This window comes from Dermacentor albipictus, chromosome 1 (assembly GCF_038994185.2).
Source record: "Dermacentor albipictus isolate Rhodes 1998 colony chromosome 1, USDA_Dalb.pri_finalv2, whole genome shotgun sequence".
Taxonomy (NCBI): Eukaryota; Metazoa; Arthropoda; class Arachnida; order Ixodida; family Ixodidae; genus Dermacentor; species Dermacentor albipictus.
In genome coordinates this window covers 385,373,978-385,391,502 of record NC_091821.1, presented here as the reverse complement: position 1 = coordinate 385,391,502, position 17,525 = coordinate 385,373,978, and the positions used below count along the sequence as shown (strand labels likewise).

At 48.3% G+C, this 17,525-nt stretch overlaps 1 long non-coding RNA gene across 1 annotated transcript; it reads left to right on the top strand.

The window, feature by feature from the left end:
* Positions 1 to 6,815: 6,815 nt before the first annotated feature.
* On the top strand, positions 6,816 to 8,418 carry LOC139057707 (uncharacterized). The gene is made up of 2 exons (XR_011512994.1): positions 6,816 to 7,292; positions 7,746 to 8,418. It is a non-coding gene; the product is annotated as an uncharacterized lncRNA (long non-coding RNA).
* Positions 8,419 to 17,525: the final 9,107 nt, after the last annotated feature.

The following is a 17,525-nucleotide window of genomic DNA, read 5'->3' as shown; positions in this document are numbered from 1 at the left end:
TACGTTTAGTTGGCCACGCTGCCGAACCAGGTCGTGTGCAGTAATCGGTGTTGCAGCTCTCATTGCGAAGTGAGACGCATGTCGTAAACAGAAGGCCACGCTTGGGCTTAACTTCCTTTTGCTAAACGGGGCGTAACGTTTGATGGCGCAGCGAAAATAATGCTCGTTCGTATTATTTGACCTGGGTGCATGCTTCGAAATGACAGCAGATAAACTCCAGGTTCGTGAGCAATAACGGGTCTTAGTTTCTTCGCTACATGGTATTATTTTCGCTGTATTTATAGAGTCTGAGACAGGCGATGAATAAGTTCAGAAGAAGAATTCACCGACGATCACGGTACTCCCTAATGCGAAATTTGAGCGCAGTTCTATACGCGTTTTCATTTCGCGATATATTGGCTGGCGCGGACAATCTGTCTCTTGCAGCATGTTGCAAACGGAATGGTGGGACGCGACTGCCTCACTAATCGGGAGGTCACAAGAGTCGATGTGGGTGACGCGTGGGAGAGATTCACAGCAGCCGCCGCAGACAGACCTCTGCTCATGCAGCGCTCTGTTTCCATGCAGACGATGCGCGCTACTCTGGCGGCATCTCGTAGCCATCGTCGCCGCACAGCCCGTCTTGCGCGGCATTACGCTTCTCACGCTTTCGCTATACCCTCTTCCTCCGTTTTACGCTTCATGGTTTCGCTGCACCCTTCTCCTCCGCTTTCATCCTCGTGCTCTCTTCGTTATCACGGTCTTCCCCGATCCCCGCTGTGCTGCGCGTTAGCTTTCCTCCTTCACTGTGCTCGTTCACTTGGTTACGAGGTACGACGCCGACGCTCGTCGCAGGAACGGGCGCTCAAGAGCTGCGCTCTAAAATCAGGAGCCAGTAACGCCCTCTGTACACAGCAACCTGTGGCTTACCAAAGCGACCTGTCGTTCGCACGCTATCACAAATCCTCACCACAGGCGGAAAGCGCAGAGTGGGAATTTAAATGACGCATTGTTTTTTGAGTTGGCTATTAAAAAAGGGGGAAGTATTGACGCTAATTGGTATCGCCGTTGCTTGCACAAGCACGAGTAGAGATGCCTGTCCAATAGCTGTGCTTCATTGTATTCATGTTATAAAAATAAACGTGATGAAATGCGCGCGGTGTGCAGATTTTTCAACTTATACACCTTTTAGAACATGCACAAATGATTGCAAAGGCATTAACCAGTAAAAAGCAAATGTGTTCTTGGAGCTCATGTAGGCTATAGCAGCTGCGCACTTATTGTCGTCTTTAATAACGGGAAGATCAGGCATTTACCGGTTCGTAGCAATTGCTACAAAGCAAACCCATACGGGTTCCTCGAAAGAAAAGCCTTGCGGAGCTTATAGCGTTCTAGTAAATTCGCTTTCACTAATCTTTTTCTTGATGGTTAAACAGCGCAAGGGAAACACTTACACTGGGCAAAAAAGGTCAATACAAAGCACTGGCCTGTCAGCTGCTAGTCCTCTCATTTTTTCGCCCCGCGTAGTGTTTCCCTGACGCGGTTTAGCCATCATTAATTCATACCGATTGCTTCATCGTTTTCGGTTAAAAGCGAATTTCGGGGAAGGGGAGGTGGGGTGGGGGTAAAATAGGATTTGGCATAATTTTGTCTTTTTTTTCGGTTTAGACCAGGAACGCTTAACTTCAGATATAGCATTTTATGCTGAAGTTTTCTCAATATGCTAGTCCTGGCGCCATTGACGTTATTGTGAGCTCATAACAGTAAGATTTGCTGACGCAACATAGCAATTAAGCTAGGTATCGCAGCGGTAACAGTAATAGAGTGAGTCACTCTGTCATGGCGTCATGACGCGTCCACCTCCTGGGTAGCCAAAGCGAAAAAAGTTAGTACAATCTTAAAAGAAGTTTGCACCCTTTGGAGCTTATCTTGTCCCACAAGGATATACGTCATCTGCCTTGTTTGCGTTTCCTTTCTTGAAAAATCTGCGCTCGCTACTTTGCTGTCGAGAGGGCTATATATATCACGCTGATAACGGGCATGCCGTTCGTGACCTGGAAGTACCGGGCTCGCAGCGTTAAAGAAAGGAAACGCAAGCAAGGCAGATGATGATTATCGTTGTGGGACAAGATAACCCCCAAAGGGTGCAAACTTTTTTAAGAGTGTAGAAACAAATATTGCCACGTCGTAGTGACGTTAACGAACACAGTCGCAAAAACTGTGGTTCACGAAACTAATTCTTTATTAGGCAACTTGTGCCAAGAGATGCAAGTGTCGTTCAAAGTACAACGATATCGTCGAAAACCTCATCTGCGGATCAAGAGCGTTAGCTTTTATTTGTGACCCGTCGAAAGTTCCATCGTAATCGCTGGTGCCCACGCGCCTTGCAGAAGGTATCACACAATTCGTGTCGCGCATACAGTGTGATTACACGAAGTTCGGTGATAACAGACAAAAGATATAACTATTGATAACATTCGAGAGACTTCTGATACATGCAGGCGTGTCCTGCGCCGAGTGATTACATTTAACATTTGTTAGCCGGTGAAGCGGTCATCGGAGAAAGAAGTACAAGTGTCAATATTATAGTAAATTACTTAAAGAGCTGTGATGCTTTCCAATATTCTTTATAAGCTTTATATAGTTCGGACTTTCATTTAACGCAAAAGAAAGATGATAAGTAAAAAATGCCAAGCATATATGATCCTTAGCTCAATGGCTCAAGTTAGCATTTTCTTTTACAAAGTTTCGCTGTACGCAGGCAAGCGATGGCAATGACACTGACCTACAGTTGCTGTTGCGTAAAAAAATGGATCTCCTCTTTGTATAGGTCAATTATAGCCCGCAAGTTTCGGTCAGTATAAAAAAATAATAATAAACAGGATTTGACTTGTGCAGAAGGGTGGCCGCGAGTTCTAGAAGGTTGCTGCAGTGCAAAATGAGGCCGTGCATTGTGTGACAGGACGTATAAGGCATCCATGCATAATACGTAAGCGTGTATAAAGGCAACGAGCTCTAAACGTAGCTTGAGAAATCGCAGGAACATTGGAATGGGTTAATTAGACGTCGTTAATTGCAGGACGTGTGCGATTGCTCCCAGCGCAGTCGGATATAAGGGGGATGTGTATACAGGGAAGTGCCGCACGTATCAGTTTCACGTCAGTTGGACGCGGGTCAGCGGTTCAGAGGCCTTCATTACTTACGACATCGGTTGTTTCTACTCGTAATTATTACCCTTGAAGCTGTAGCAGCCATTTTATTAGCATCAAATTCGAAGGACGCTACAAGAACGGCCTGGGCGCGCGAGTTTTCCTCCAGTTCTGTGAGCATTAATGAAGGGGTCGATTCTAGAAGAGAGAGGTAAAGCGGATGCCTCTAAGATTCACTAAAATAGTTACTTCTGAACGATCGCTACAAGCCGAATTGGTTAGGTTGTTCGTTATGAACGGACCTACTGCGCCTAATGAACGTGGTACATGCGTCAGTGGCCGCCTGTGGCAACAGCAACAGAGCTTTCTGTATAGATATACGTCAGCAGCAACATGCAAATGACAAGATTACACAGGTGCACGCAGTCACGGGCTTAGGCACCACCTTCCGCAGCACGTTTCCTCGATATCGACATCAAAACAAGCCAACACATATGCTAACACATTATTCTCCGTGTATGCAACGATCTGGTTACGCATATTCGCTGAGCTGGAGCGGCCCTGGGGACGCGCACGCTAGCTGGGCCCTCTGCATGAATTCTTGCCAGTCGATTCCAGTAATGGTGGGTTAGAGCCTGTCATGCAGTCACGCTATTGCTGCACGTGAATCGGGGCAGACGGCTGGTGCACATTAAGCACTCATCTGCGCACGGTCCGAGCTGCAGTGCTATTGGCCCATTCATTTGGTGTAGAGGGAAGGGATAAACGTGATGGAGGCACGTGTAGGAGGGCGATGTTTCGAAAGTTGTTATCGATTTTCTAGTCGCTCCACCGTTGGTTGTGCGCCCCTCACCCCCGCCCCCCTTACTGGTGATACCAGCAACGACAGGAAGCCTATACGCAACCTATTACTGAAGCGAGCAGAGCGTCCCCAACAGGAGCCCTGCAGAATATTTCATGTGCGAATTAGTTTCTTCGCTTTCTCCCCATTTATACTTCGGCGGTCGTTGCTGTAAAAGGAACTAGTGTTGGGCGTATTATAAGAGAATCGGCTTAAAGGTTAACTCATATCTTTACCTTTACTGAAAAAAATTATGCATGGCTCTGCTATCGCAAACACCACAGATCAGCGGAGCTGGAGTAAGGCCAGTAAAGTAGAGCCAAACCGCGCACTTAGTCTAACTTTTACTGGGATTCTTCCAGCTCCGCTAGCTTCTGGTGTTTGCGATAGCAGAACCACGCATAATTTCTTTTCCACTGCGAGAAAGAGGGCCGCCGCTCCTTCTCCCCGGCTAGGATCCACCCACCGTCGCCACATTGCTATGCTGCGCGATGTTATTTTTATACTCTGCTTTCGTTCTCTCTCAGCTCTCTTTACCCCAGCTCGGCGAAGCTGCGGACGTCAAGAGAAACCCAGCGAGGTTCTAACAACTCCACCATAAAAGAAAGGCATCGTCCCTTCCACTCTATAAAGAAGGACGACCAGCGAAGCTGTTATGTGTTCTTCTAAAATGACGAAATTACCATCGATGTATGACTATATATATATATGCAGTTAAGATATCAAGACAAAGACACAGCCGGCGTTCAAGTTCCCGGTTCTGTTCGCATGCCCGCTCGTCATGGGCACGCTGCGGATCGTCACCAGGTAGGGGAAAGCTACGACGGGCCTTAGCGGCGTCCCGCCGCCGCCACTGATATTCCCGGTTCTGCTCACGCCACCGTTCTTGACAGGCATGCTATGGGTTTTCGTCGATTGGCGCAACACGGCGGGCCAGGCTCATAGATGGACGCACGATCGGCCTTAGTGGCTTCGGCCGCCGGCGCGCCAATTCTCGCTGTCACTCCCGTCGACGTTCTAGAAGGAGTCTTTGCTCCTCATCTGTGGGCACGATACGCGTCAGTCCCAGGGAACCGCTCAAAAACAACTTCCGATAAGGTCGATAGTCGAGACTGACGTCACTCTATAGACGAACACACGCTGGGCGATACATACGTGTGCGTTCATTTCGGCCTTTACACGGACAGGGTTGCTATAGCGGCGTGTCCCCTAGCGGCGGCGAACGAGCGCCGCACCGAGAACAATGGGTCATCAATGACCCGACTTGACAGTTGCGATGAGCACACTAGGATGAACGATGGGTCATTCATCATAAGCTTTAACACTTATGCTAAACAGCCTACAAGACTAGACTATCTTTTACACTAGCTCTGGAGACGAACACTTTTTGGCGACTCGACGGTGTACACGCACGGACGCAGAAAGTTTGCTGGGGTAGCCATATATAGCTTCGCTGTAAATGTCGCAGTTTCGCCCGAAAGACGAAGCATCGATTGCGATAGCAAATTAGTAGACAGCTATATGAAGTAAGGATAGTAGTTTTATCAGCCCTATAGGCTTGTAAATATTCGCCTACTAACTGAATTGACAAGCATGGTGTCACGCGCGGACAAGCAAACATGAATACATCTCATTCGACGACCGCGCACACTCACTGTCCAAATGTTGGAGGGAGAAAGCGCGGCAGCAGCAGCGAGCGAACTGACATTCGAGATGCCTCGCTTCAACGCGTACTGAGCGGCGAGAAAACAGCGCACACGAAGCTATCAGCACTCAGCGCACTCTATCCCCATCACAGATCGCTTTCAAGACAGGGCCCGCGCGGCCACGCCATATACGCGCCCATCGCAGAAGTAGAACGCCCTTCCTTATTTTGCTTCTCTCCCATCCCCGGCGCGTTTCCTCCCCGCTTTGCTCTCTTGCGCGCGAGAGATTGAGCCACCATCGTCGGCTCACTCTCGCACGATTTCAATCGTATACAGCCCAACGGCGATGTTACCGTCCTTGGGCATTATACGGAACATCACGGCGGCGGCGACAGCAGAAATGTGCCTGGAGTGTCCATCTAACTGCTATCGCAATAAAAAAAATCATGACTAACATACCTGTGTAGCTGCCAACCTAGGGACTTCGAAAACCGAGGGGCGGGGGAGTGGAAGAAGGCGACGATAAAATAAAAAAATTTTCTCTTTCTTTTTCTCGGTCACAGCAACGTTATAAACAGTTCTGAATGGCTGTCATACAGTTATTAGACATCCCGGTGCTCATACTGCAGCTGGAGACGGCGCGTGCACACGTAAAATTAAGGAACACGGGCTAAGGTTAAGGTTAAGGTCTCATATTCGGGGTGCGTACCTGTGACAGTGGCCGCTTTCCACTTTTAATATTCGTCGCCGCATAACGCAAAGGTAGAACGACAAAGTTAACTCAAGGGAACCGGTCGTTAGGCAATGCATATCAAGCCTTTGCATCACGCGCACTCCTGTGCGCGTCCGCGCTTCTCATGTCTAGATCTGAAGCAAACTGAGCCTAAACTGTCTCCATACAAATGACTTGGATTTAAATCTGAGTTCGGCTAGCTACCTATCGCATAACGGCAATTACGATGCGGCTGGGCTGCATGACGCGTCTCTGTTATTACTTTTATTTCTTTCGCGGTAGAGTTCGGGAAATTTTTAGGGGCATATATGGCCGTATTTATACAATTAGGAGGATTAGTCGGAATACGAGAGTCCACCGGGCAAATTTGGAGAGTTGGCAGGTATGTAACATGTCAGTGAGCCATGAGTGACAAGTGAGCCACGTGCTACTGGTATGAAGAAGATGACGACGCCGGTCGGCAAAAAAGAAGGAATGTATGAATACAAAATAGAAAAAGAAGTAAGAAATGAAGCCATCTGAATAGAAGGCAGGTGTAGTAGGAGGACGGCATTTGAAGTGCGCGGGCGTCGAAATCAATGCTTGTGTTGGTGTCCGGGGCCGAAAAGCGCGAGTGTGCGCGTGATTGATGGGCGGGTCTCTTGAGACGGGCCCGAGCGACGGGATCGACAAGCTGAGCGTAGCGGGACAGGAAAGTGGACTCTCGCCGGGCATTGCGTACCGAGTGGCGCACCACGTCCCGACGTGTCCGGTATTGACCCTGTAGAACCGGGATTCACCCCAGCTTACAGCGCTGTACTCGGAGGCTGTGCAACCTGGCAGATCCTGCCGTGGTCGGGCTTCGCCCTAGCTCCTGATGCTCCCGAGATAGGCTGTGCTGCGGTGTTCATCACCGGTCTGCCCTGTCGAGACCGGGCTGCGTCCTGGCTCCTGTAGTTGCCGAGGTAGGCCGCCCTACGGCGTTCATCGCCATTCCTCACCTGCCCAGGCCGGCCTGCACCCCGGCTCCCGTCACTGTTGAAATTGAAATTCATTTGTTCATTATAGATTCATTATAGATTACAGGTTATAAAAAACAGTAATATACAGAAGGAGTGTATATTCGTATTACAGCGTAGTTCAGCCGCAAGTCGTAGCGACTTGCAGCTGAAATACGCCCCAGCCAACGCTACCCCACTGCTGGGGCTCGAATCAACTGCTACAATTGATACGGTCAGTTATGCAGAAGCTGAACTGAGATTAGTGACGATAGTGCGGCAAACCTGGTTAATGTACTACCTGTGTTTAGCTTATGTGTCTAGTCCCATGTCTATTGTCCGTGTATAAATTCATTTCTCTTTGTCTTGGGTAATTCCTCGGCACGTCTGGCTGACCTGCGCCCACACATTCACCTGCAGCAGGCGAAACGAGGAAAGAGGAAGAAAAAAGAAGAAAAAAAGAGAAGACAGATGAGCTGGCACTACTGACGTGGGCGTGAACTGGTGCAGACGCATCGCTAGCTGTGCTCTGGTCACGTGATCGGGATTCGTTGGCTACCCGGGCTGAAGAGGGGACTTCTGAGAGTCGGCCGGTGACAGCTCCAGCTCCTGAGTCCCGTCGGCGGTGCCGTGGAAGTGCTCCACGGCCTCGGTCCAGCTCCGTGAAGCCGTAACCTGCCACCATCCGGTGCCACGGAGGCAACCTCCTGGCCACGTCAACGATCAGGCGCACCACCGACTACAACTATTCAGGGACCTTAACTACGACCGTGTCTTGTGTCACGTGGGCCACGGATGCATTGCCGCCGCTGCGGGAACCAGCCCCGTGAAGAGACACCGATGGAGGCCGACCTCTTCGTCACGTCGGGGTTACAACGGCCGCGTCTTGTGACACGTCGGACCGGCTACCGCCATGTCGTGACGGATAGACATCTTCAGCCTACTGTGAACTGAGACACTATATCTTGGGAGTTGGTTTGTTGTGCATGAGTAGCTAGGATAGGGATATAGAGGGTGTTTATAGAGTTATTCTTTGCAGTATTTATTTGTCTTTTTTATTAATTCATTTTTATAAATGTTTTTCTATCCTGTACACGTTGTCTCCTGCCTGTTTCAGAGCGCCTAAATTCGTGACGAGGTGCCGATCCACCGCCGCTGCAGTGCTCGGTGTACTCTAGTGAATCTTCTAGATTCTTTTACTGCGAAGTATTTTTTGGCTCATACCAGGCACTTTGCCGCAGGTAGGCAGGTTCCTGTCTCGCCTCGTTTCGGTCTTCATCAATAAAAAAGGAATAAAGTGTTCGATGGTGGAAGTGACCCTCATCCCTTCATCCAATAGGCGCAAAGTGCTTCGCGTGGCCAGTCGCGTGCCACTTACCACGTATTCGCGGGCTCCTTTCATGTTCGGAAAAAACACACTTTTGTGTAGAACGTATTGCGCAACAAAAAACTGTATCGGAAGTTTTTCATGTTGCTCTGCAATTTTCTCATCGACACTTTTCATCTAAATATAATATTTGAGAAGTTGATTAAATAATTAAGACTAACTATGTGATTAGACGTAATGAAAAATAATCTGAGTATCTCAAAGCCGCGGCAAACAACAATACCTCGGTTTTGTATAGCTACTTGATATCTGTGTATCTTTAAATCTTGATGCATGATAATTGGGACACCCTGTATATATATTCGGAAGCAATCTTAAGATTTGAGAGAAACTGTTAGAACTCAAGAAAAGCCATGCAAACCTACAAAACACATATTCTTAAGTATACCTTATCCCTAATCCTGGCATTCCTGCGAGATTACGCTTATTTTCTTTTCTTTACAACACAAGGCAACTTTTTAGACCCCGTGGCCCTATATACATCCGTACGTCCCAGCTTTCTTATGTAACTGTGAATGATCGTATCCGGGATATATTCGCGGTGTATTTATTTATTTACACATACTGCAGCCCCGCTGGGGCTAGTGCCCGTGTGAGGAAAACATCAAGTGCAGACAAAAAATCCGTCAATGGCAATGAAGAGCATATATCCAGCGTTCAAAAGCTAAAGGGAAATATATTATGCATATCGGTTCTAGGTTGAAACATTAAAGGGGCCCTGAACCACTTTTTATTGAAGAAGAGAAATGCATTTGAAGTTAAATAGGCTACTTCAGAAATATTTTGCCGGAAAAAGAACCTCAATGCGTCTCCGATGAGCTCCCATTACTTCTTCAATGCCTTGCACTGCAAAAGCTACGGCGGAGCGGGGCTTGCCCGCAACGCTCCGCCTTCTAGATGTCCCGGTGGCGCGCAGTTCAAATTTAATTGTGGATGTTAACGTAGGCGCAACTACTCCCGAGTTTGGTGTGTACGACGCGCTAATCGTAAGCCAAACGCGGTTGTCATCAGCGAGCCGCAGCGTGCTTAGCCAGTGGACTCGTCGCGGCACCCCGCGGCGGCCGCAGTATCTACGCTGCGTAGCAAACCGCAGCTACCAATAGCAGCCGCGTAAGGGAATCCGCTTTACTACGAAATAAAGCGTCCAGAAGAGACTGAGGAGCAGGCTTCTGCTGAAAATAAAGCGTTTGAGAGAAAGGCGACTTCGCGCTCCGCTTGCTGGCTCCACGCAGCGCGTACGACAGCAAAACTTGGCTGAGATGTTCACAGAAGCTTACGCTACATGCGGGCTACGGTATTTCATCAAGCCCAAGGGGTGGTTCTGGATCCCTTTAAAAGGTTTGCAACTCTGCTCTTGCAGCTCTTCTCCAGAGACTTCGGAGGCAGATTGAAGCTCGCATCTTTGTAACACTCAACAAACTTTAAATGGCAGAAACCACCGTGGATTGTAGGAGACTGGGAAACGTCAACTGACATTCCTGATGTTCGCACCATGCATCGTACATTTGTGACGGAAGCAAGTTATTTAGAGATCGAACACCTCGACAGAATGTACGACAGCCATCTCCAGTTACACATTGACGGCTTTCTTGACAAAGAGAACGAAGCTAATTCAGCGGCTTAAATGATGCCGGTTCTAAAGCTCTCAGACTTGACCCTTTCGTGGTTTCTACAGCATGCGAATGCGTCTCCATTAAATCAGCGTTATGGAAACTAAAGTCCTACCAGTCTCAGCCTGTTGTTACCTTTTTCAGAAAGCAAGGCTGCTCTGTAACTATTTACAGTGTAGACTCCTCCTTGACACGTGTATCCAGCGTACGTTACATGCTGTTAAAAATTACAATACATTGGTCACAAAATAAATTACAAATTACAAAACAATTACAGAACATCGTTTTCCAGTGGCTACCTTCACACATCGGCGTAGCAGGCACGAGGTGGCTGACAGTGCGTGAACCATTGCAGTTCAGGTCTAAAAAGAAGGCTCATCAGGACGCAAAAAGAGTCAGTCACTTTCATTCGTTGTGGTGTCTGCCGCAGCAACCTTGTGTGACTAAGGGACCTCACAGAACTGCAGCCGCTCTTTTTTATTGCATCATCACAAGGTCAGCGCGAACTCCAGCATGCCGGTGCAAGACGGGTCACATCACATCATCATAGTGTGTGTGGGTTATCAAGCCTTTCATGACATTGACCAGTATTTGTTAAAGTGTCCTATGCTTGACTCAGAATGTGAAGTTTTAATAGATGGACTGAAGCGCAATATGGCTCAACACTCAAGCGCAAGTGATATTTTGTTCCTGCGAGGACACTGGATATTTTGGGGAGAAGTGCTTTGACTTCTTCTAAAGCTCCTCCTCCGTGATACCATGGACTGGAGCCATGGTAGTGGTTAAATAAGGAGAAACACTTACTTCTGCAGCTCTTTAGGGAGCACTGCGCAGCGGCTGTGGAAAGTGTGTGTGTGTGGGGGGGGGGGGGGGGGTAGCGAAAGCATAGTATACAAGGAGTATGGTAGGAAGGAGCAGCAGGTAGCCTCATCCGTCCGTGGCAGTAGGATTAGGCAAACCTCCCGGGAAGTGCACCAGCAGGCGGGCGCTTAGATGATGAACAAACTGGCTCTTCCTTATGCTGTGCTGGGCAGGCACGTAAGAGATGATCCGGAGTCTCGAAGTGGTCGAACATTCTGGAGGCAGAAGATGTGGTGCGGTCCCTCAGGTAGAGAGAGGTCGCCATGGAGATGCATTTCATTTTTCATTTCATTTCATTTCTTTTTATTTCTACTCTTGCCATACAAATGATCAAACACTGACTGAACCCATAGTCAGAGGCTAGTGTGGGGTTCAGAAACAAAAATACACGATGGCAATGACACAGCACTTGTGTAAAATAGAAAGCCCAAAATGCAGCCGATTGCAGCCGATCCGCAGGCGCGCGCCCTTCCGCAGCTGGCGGCGGCAGGAACAAGACTAAGCAGTGTGGCTCGACGAGGAATGAATGACGCGCAGATGTTGCGATCTGTGTCAATTTGCCGGTGTTGTCGGGTGCCGTTATCAGATGAAATGTGCCAGGCTTCGGACTCTACCGCACTTTATAAGGGGCGTTCGGGCGGAGCAAATGCCGGCAACATATACAAGGCTATATAGGTCCACCTGGATGAAGCAACACTCGTGATCCTACTAATACTTGTAGTGCTGTTTAATAACCGAGCGCCGCCGGTTCCAGAATCTGGACTCAGCCCCGCTTAGGTCTCGGCACCTTCGGCGTCGGTGATGCCGCGCTTATCCAGCTGACGGCTGCTGACGCCGTACTTATCGTTCAAAACTTTCCGTACCGATTTGCAAAGTGTCATCTTCGAAAAATGAGTCACAACACCGCTTTGAAGTAAAGGAAAAGTCTTCGAATAAGCTATTTAATTTGTGTGCGTTCCGGCGTCATTGTAGCTTAGTGGTTTACTTAGACCAAAGCAAGGAAAGAAGTGCGGCAATCGCCTTCCTTGCACACGTTTCACTGTGCATCACAAACGTTAACGGCCTTCGCCTATTAAACTGCGCACTAGATTATCATATGCCATTTGCGGTAGAGAAGGAAAGCCGAGTTTTCTGTTCATTGTACACGACCGAAAAAAAAGAAAGATCAGGAAAAGGCGTTCTTTCTTAGGCTTAGCAGTATTTAAGTGCCCACTGCCCACGTAGTGATAGCCCATTCGAACCAAATCCTCGGCACTTTTTGCTCACTGACGGTTTTATACATTCGTGGGAAAGTTCTCAAATAGTTTATATGTAATATCACGATTAGTGTGTACAACGGTATCAAAGCTGCGTGTGAAGCGCCGGCTCTGGGAACAATGGAATGAATCTAGGAACACGCGCCACCTTTCTGTACCTTCAAAACAACACCGTCACGCGTCGGTGCGCAGCAGCGTAGTCGCACTCCTGGTTTTCACCCGCACACACTCAAACGGTCCAGTGATAACGACCAAAGAGTGCCACGCTGGGATTATGAAACTATACGGCAACGGGTGCCAGCCAGGTTCGCCACGTGGGGCCCGAACGGTATACGTGTAGCGGTCTCTCGGCACAGCGTGTTTGCCGGCGCGGAGAAAGAGAAGTGACGGGAAACGGAGCTCGAGGATGTTTCCGTGCTTCGCGGCGTGGCCAGCTGTGACCTCCAAGCGCGCAGTGAACGAGACGCGAGTGTATGTATTGTACGGACAGTGCGTACATCAATAGCACAGTAGACCGGAAATAAACCCACGTGTACGTTTGCCGGAAACTTGAAGATCATGTGGGCACACGCGTTCGGCACGTGACAATGGCGTTTGAGAGAGAGAGAAATACTGTTTAATAAGAAGTGGAGAGATTTGCCCGACGGCACGCCAAGCATGTATGCGATGACAAACGATGACGAATGAATGCGATGACAAACGAAATGATACGCGACACTCGCACAACATACGCACTCGGGCACATGCAAAGCTAATCAAAGTAATCGGTTTATCATAGAAGGATGCTCCAGATGACATGTTGGCCTCGGAATTAATGAAGATAATGCGGTCGCTAAAGTCCAAGGACAAGGTACTTAAGGGCGTTGCACGACCGGTCCGTCGAGCAGAAAAGTGGTTTATACCCCTTATATTCACGGCATGCCACAAAGCTTAAACAAGTGAGCCTCGATGTTCGGTGTATACGTAGCATTTTCGACAAAAAAGTTCGCACAGTATGGGCAGCAATAAAAAAAGAAGGACTAGCGGGAGGCAGCAGGAGCTCGGTAATGGTGCGAGCGTCATTAAGCATTAGGTGAAGTTCGGACTGCGCAGGGGTGTATGACGCGCCATTCTCTTGTGGTTGGCACGTAGGTGGGCCAGACCGGAAGGTGTGTAAGCACGAGGGTAAGGGAACGTAACAGTTACCCGCCGTGGTGGCGTAGTGGCGATGGCGTTGCTCTCCCAAGACCAAGGTCGCGGTAGCAAATCTCAGCCGCTGAGGCCGCATTGCGATTGAGGTGAAATGCAAAAAAAGGTCTATGCGCAGCGCTTTGGGCGTCCGTTAAAGAATCCAAGATGGTCAGAATTAATCAGGAGTCCCTCACAACGGCGTGCCTCATAATCATATCGTGGTTTTGGCACTTAGGACTTAAAGCAGAATTTAAATAATTTGACATTCACTGAAAGGAAGAGAGAAGAAGAAGAAGAAAAGAGAGCAGTCGGCAATAGCGTCCAGTATACGTTGGCGCCTTCGCTGTGCAGACCGAAATCGGCCACGGTCCTAAGTGATAAGAGATAGGCCGGCGCTGAACAGGGATCCATACACTCGTCGGCTTACAACGATCGTGCGGGCTTCGTTCTTTAAGAGCACGATTGATAGCGCTGCAATCCAGACACGCAAGTGTACAGCCACGCATTCTTCTTTTTTTTTATGGATTTCACGGACTTTATTTAGAGCCGACAAATACTCATGTGAAAGATAACGACATAAAAAAAACTGCATTGTTAGTTTCTGAGCACACTATATACACCTTATGAAATGCGACGTATGCCCTAAAACAAATACTTCGAATTTGCCATAATGAAACGTGACTAATAAGCTAATTAATCCCAGTTCGAAAGACAGCCTCAGCTACTCAAGACGACTGCGAACAATATGCCGTTGGCCTCACTTGTGTAAAGTGTACCGCTCTACTTTTGATGTTTGGTTCCATGCAGTTAGGTGAAATCCCTGGTATAAGCTGCTGTTTCCATGTAATAAAATGAATTGGTAGTCAGTACGTGTCCTGTGTTAATTTGCTTGTCCCCGTCTTAAGTATAGCTGTTGAAGATGCAAGATGGCAGAGCATTTCGATGAAACCATTCTCTAGCAGGAATGTCAAGCTCGTATAGGTTTTAGACCGCTTTTATTTACCTTTATTATAGCGCTGAACTACTTGTGCACCCATTAAATAGTTACGAGAAACGCTGGGCAACAACAACAACAAAAAGAAAGGAACTTCGGAAATTGGTGTTTGGCACTCCCTTGTTTTCTTGAACACCTTGTGCCTATGAATTCTCGCCTGCACTTCCAGGGTGCGGGCTAAACCAGACGAAACCGGGCTGTGACCCCGTGCGTACAAGATGCCAATGCGGTCACTGTCGCAAGTGCCTCGTTAGGCTGCACGCCGAGCGTGTAATCGCGACGCATACGTCTTGCAAAACCGCGTCTATACGCATTGGCGTTCGCAAGAAACATCACCCAGTGCGTCACGATTTGCTCGCTCCATTCACAAGAACCACACGCGCGCGCGCGCGCGCTCACAGACGCCAAGACCTCGCTCCGATTCCGCTATACATTAGGTGCGCGACAAAAGCTGCCGGGTTATCCACGTGCGTCTCGCAATCGGGTGGGACCCTGTGTCACCAAGTTTACGCACGCATCCTCCGGACGACCCAAGGCCACGCAGCCGACACGCTTGTGAGCTTGTGACGTGTCAGTCCTTGCGCTGGTGCAGTCTGCAAGTGCGTACGTCTACACGCTGTTACGCGGATATTTGGAAAGAGATTTACTTACCAAGCACCACCGAAGGCGGAAAAGGCTCTTCGCTTTCGCTTTTTTTTTTTGTAGTACCGTGACTGAACACGCCGTTCAGTGCATTTCTGGTGCAATGATTGCATGTTTCCATAGGTGTGCAAGATCTTTTTTGCTCAAAGGTGCCGATAGCTGAACATCGTTATTTAATGCGGAAGAAAACATGCGCAAAAAGGACGCACATACACACACGAAGGCGCTTTGTGTGTGTGTGTGTCTTTCTTTGAGTAAACATTCTTTTGCGTCAATAAATAATGTTCGATAGATTCACCCACTCGCTCAAGAACAAGTCCTTTCGAGACAGCGACAACTTCGAGCTTAATTAACACTTGAAACACCTTCCGTCGAAACAACAATACATTTGCTTGATTTCATAGGCTGTCCCCCCTCCCCCGCCCCCACCCTCTCCCCTTGAGGCACTGCTTCGCGGATATGTTTACCCCCTAGGTGACTCTGCCGCGCCGAATTGGCGCTAAATGTACTTTGACGCACTTGGAAAACTTATAGCATGCCATTGCACCCATATCTGGCTCCTAGACCGCACACTCCTCACATAAATTCTGTATGCCGCTATAGCGAGAGTTTTGATTCGTGGGAGGATGCACAAGGACACTATAAGCGGTCACTTTAGCCGGTGCCCTTCAAGTAGTGTACTAGTGCACGAATCGCTTTTCGTGCCAGTGACGGGTTTGGCCACGGTCCGAGTACCTTTGACTCGCTGAATGGTCTTGAGTCCAATCTGTTTAACGTTGTCCTCAGAGAGAGGCGTTGTAGGTCCTAGCGAGGGCAGGTACACATAGGTGCTCGATGCTTTCCACGCACCCACATGAGTATCTCTCTCTCCCTCTTTTCCTCTTCCTATTCCCATTTCCCCTGCCCTCAGTGTAGGGTAGCCAACCGGCTGCTCGTCTGGTTGACCTACCACCTTCCCCTCCTTGCTCTCTCTCTCTCTCTTTGATTCGTTTCAGAAAATTAACGAGAGCACTTTGGAACCCGAAACTTGCCTGTCGGATTCCTTATACGTAGATTTTATATATTAAACACATTTTAGCGACTCTCGTAACGCTAAAGTGCTCCTTCTTAGGTTGACCGTTCCTAGTCTTACGCAGTGTCACCGTACAGGCCTTTGCGGGTTGCGTGACAGTGCCCACAGAAATAGTTCGTGTGTACGTGCGTGTGTGTGCTTAGGTTTCCTTTTTTTTCCTTTTTTATCCTTCTTTCTTTCTCACCTCTTGCATCCCCTTTCCCTTCCCCCAGAACAGGGTAGCCAACCGGAGATAATCTCTGGTTAACCTCCCTGTCTTTCCTTTGCCTTTCTCTCTCTCTCTCTCTCTTAGGTTGACCGAAAACACCGACTGTCGACGATAATGCGTTAGCATTTAATTAATATAGCGACACAAAATATTGCTGCCGTCTAAACGAGTTATGTGTCAGGCGTGTACTGCAGTGGGACTCCACTTTTGCTCTTCTCTAAGAACGCTAGGCGCCATTTAGCGCCGCCGCCGCGAAGTACACATTGGCACATGCTCAGTGACCCCAGTTGATCCCATTGTTGGTTTCGAACCCTGTTACATCAGCACAGCAGCCCGGTGCGCTAACCATTCGACCACTGAACTACACAGGGACCCAGGTAGGCGCGAAAACGGTTAGATGCAAACATAGCTAGGTAGATATAGATCCCGCCAAAAATGCGTGTGGTACCACAAGAATGCTAACGCATTAAAACAACCTCCAGACCAATGGGTGAGTAGCCGTATATAGACAAAATGCACCATGGTGGTCTGAATGAAATGTTTTCAAATAGCATACAGAAACGAACTTGCGCACATTCTAGAGGAAGTAAAGCCATAACTTTTTTTTAATTTATCTAAACAAGAGTTTGATCTAACATCGTATAATTTAATATTAGCATTTAAATATCCTTTCAAATACTTATTTTTTGTCATTATTACTTCCAATTGTGCATTAGTCTTCTTCAACTGGCCCCTGTAACGAACAACGCTTTACCATATGGCTTCTAGGCCATCCGCCCGTGGTGCGTGAGCGCAATTATTTCAGAAGAAGGCAGCAAACAAAAACAAGATCATGGTTTTTACAGCGAGAAACGAGTTCAGAGCTAAATGAATTACTTCAGTTTGCTACATTCTGTGCAATATTTCAAAGTAGGGAAACCATGGGGAATGTGGGAGATGGAAATTAATACGATGAGAAAAACGGAAAGAAGATGAAAGCAGGAGCCAGCGATTCGACAAG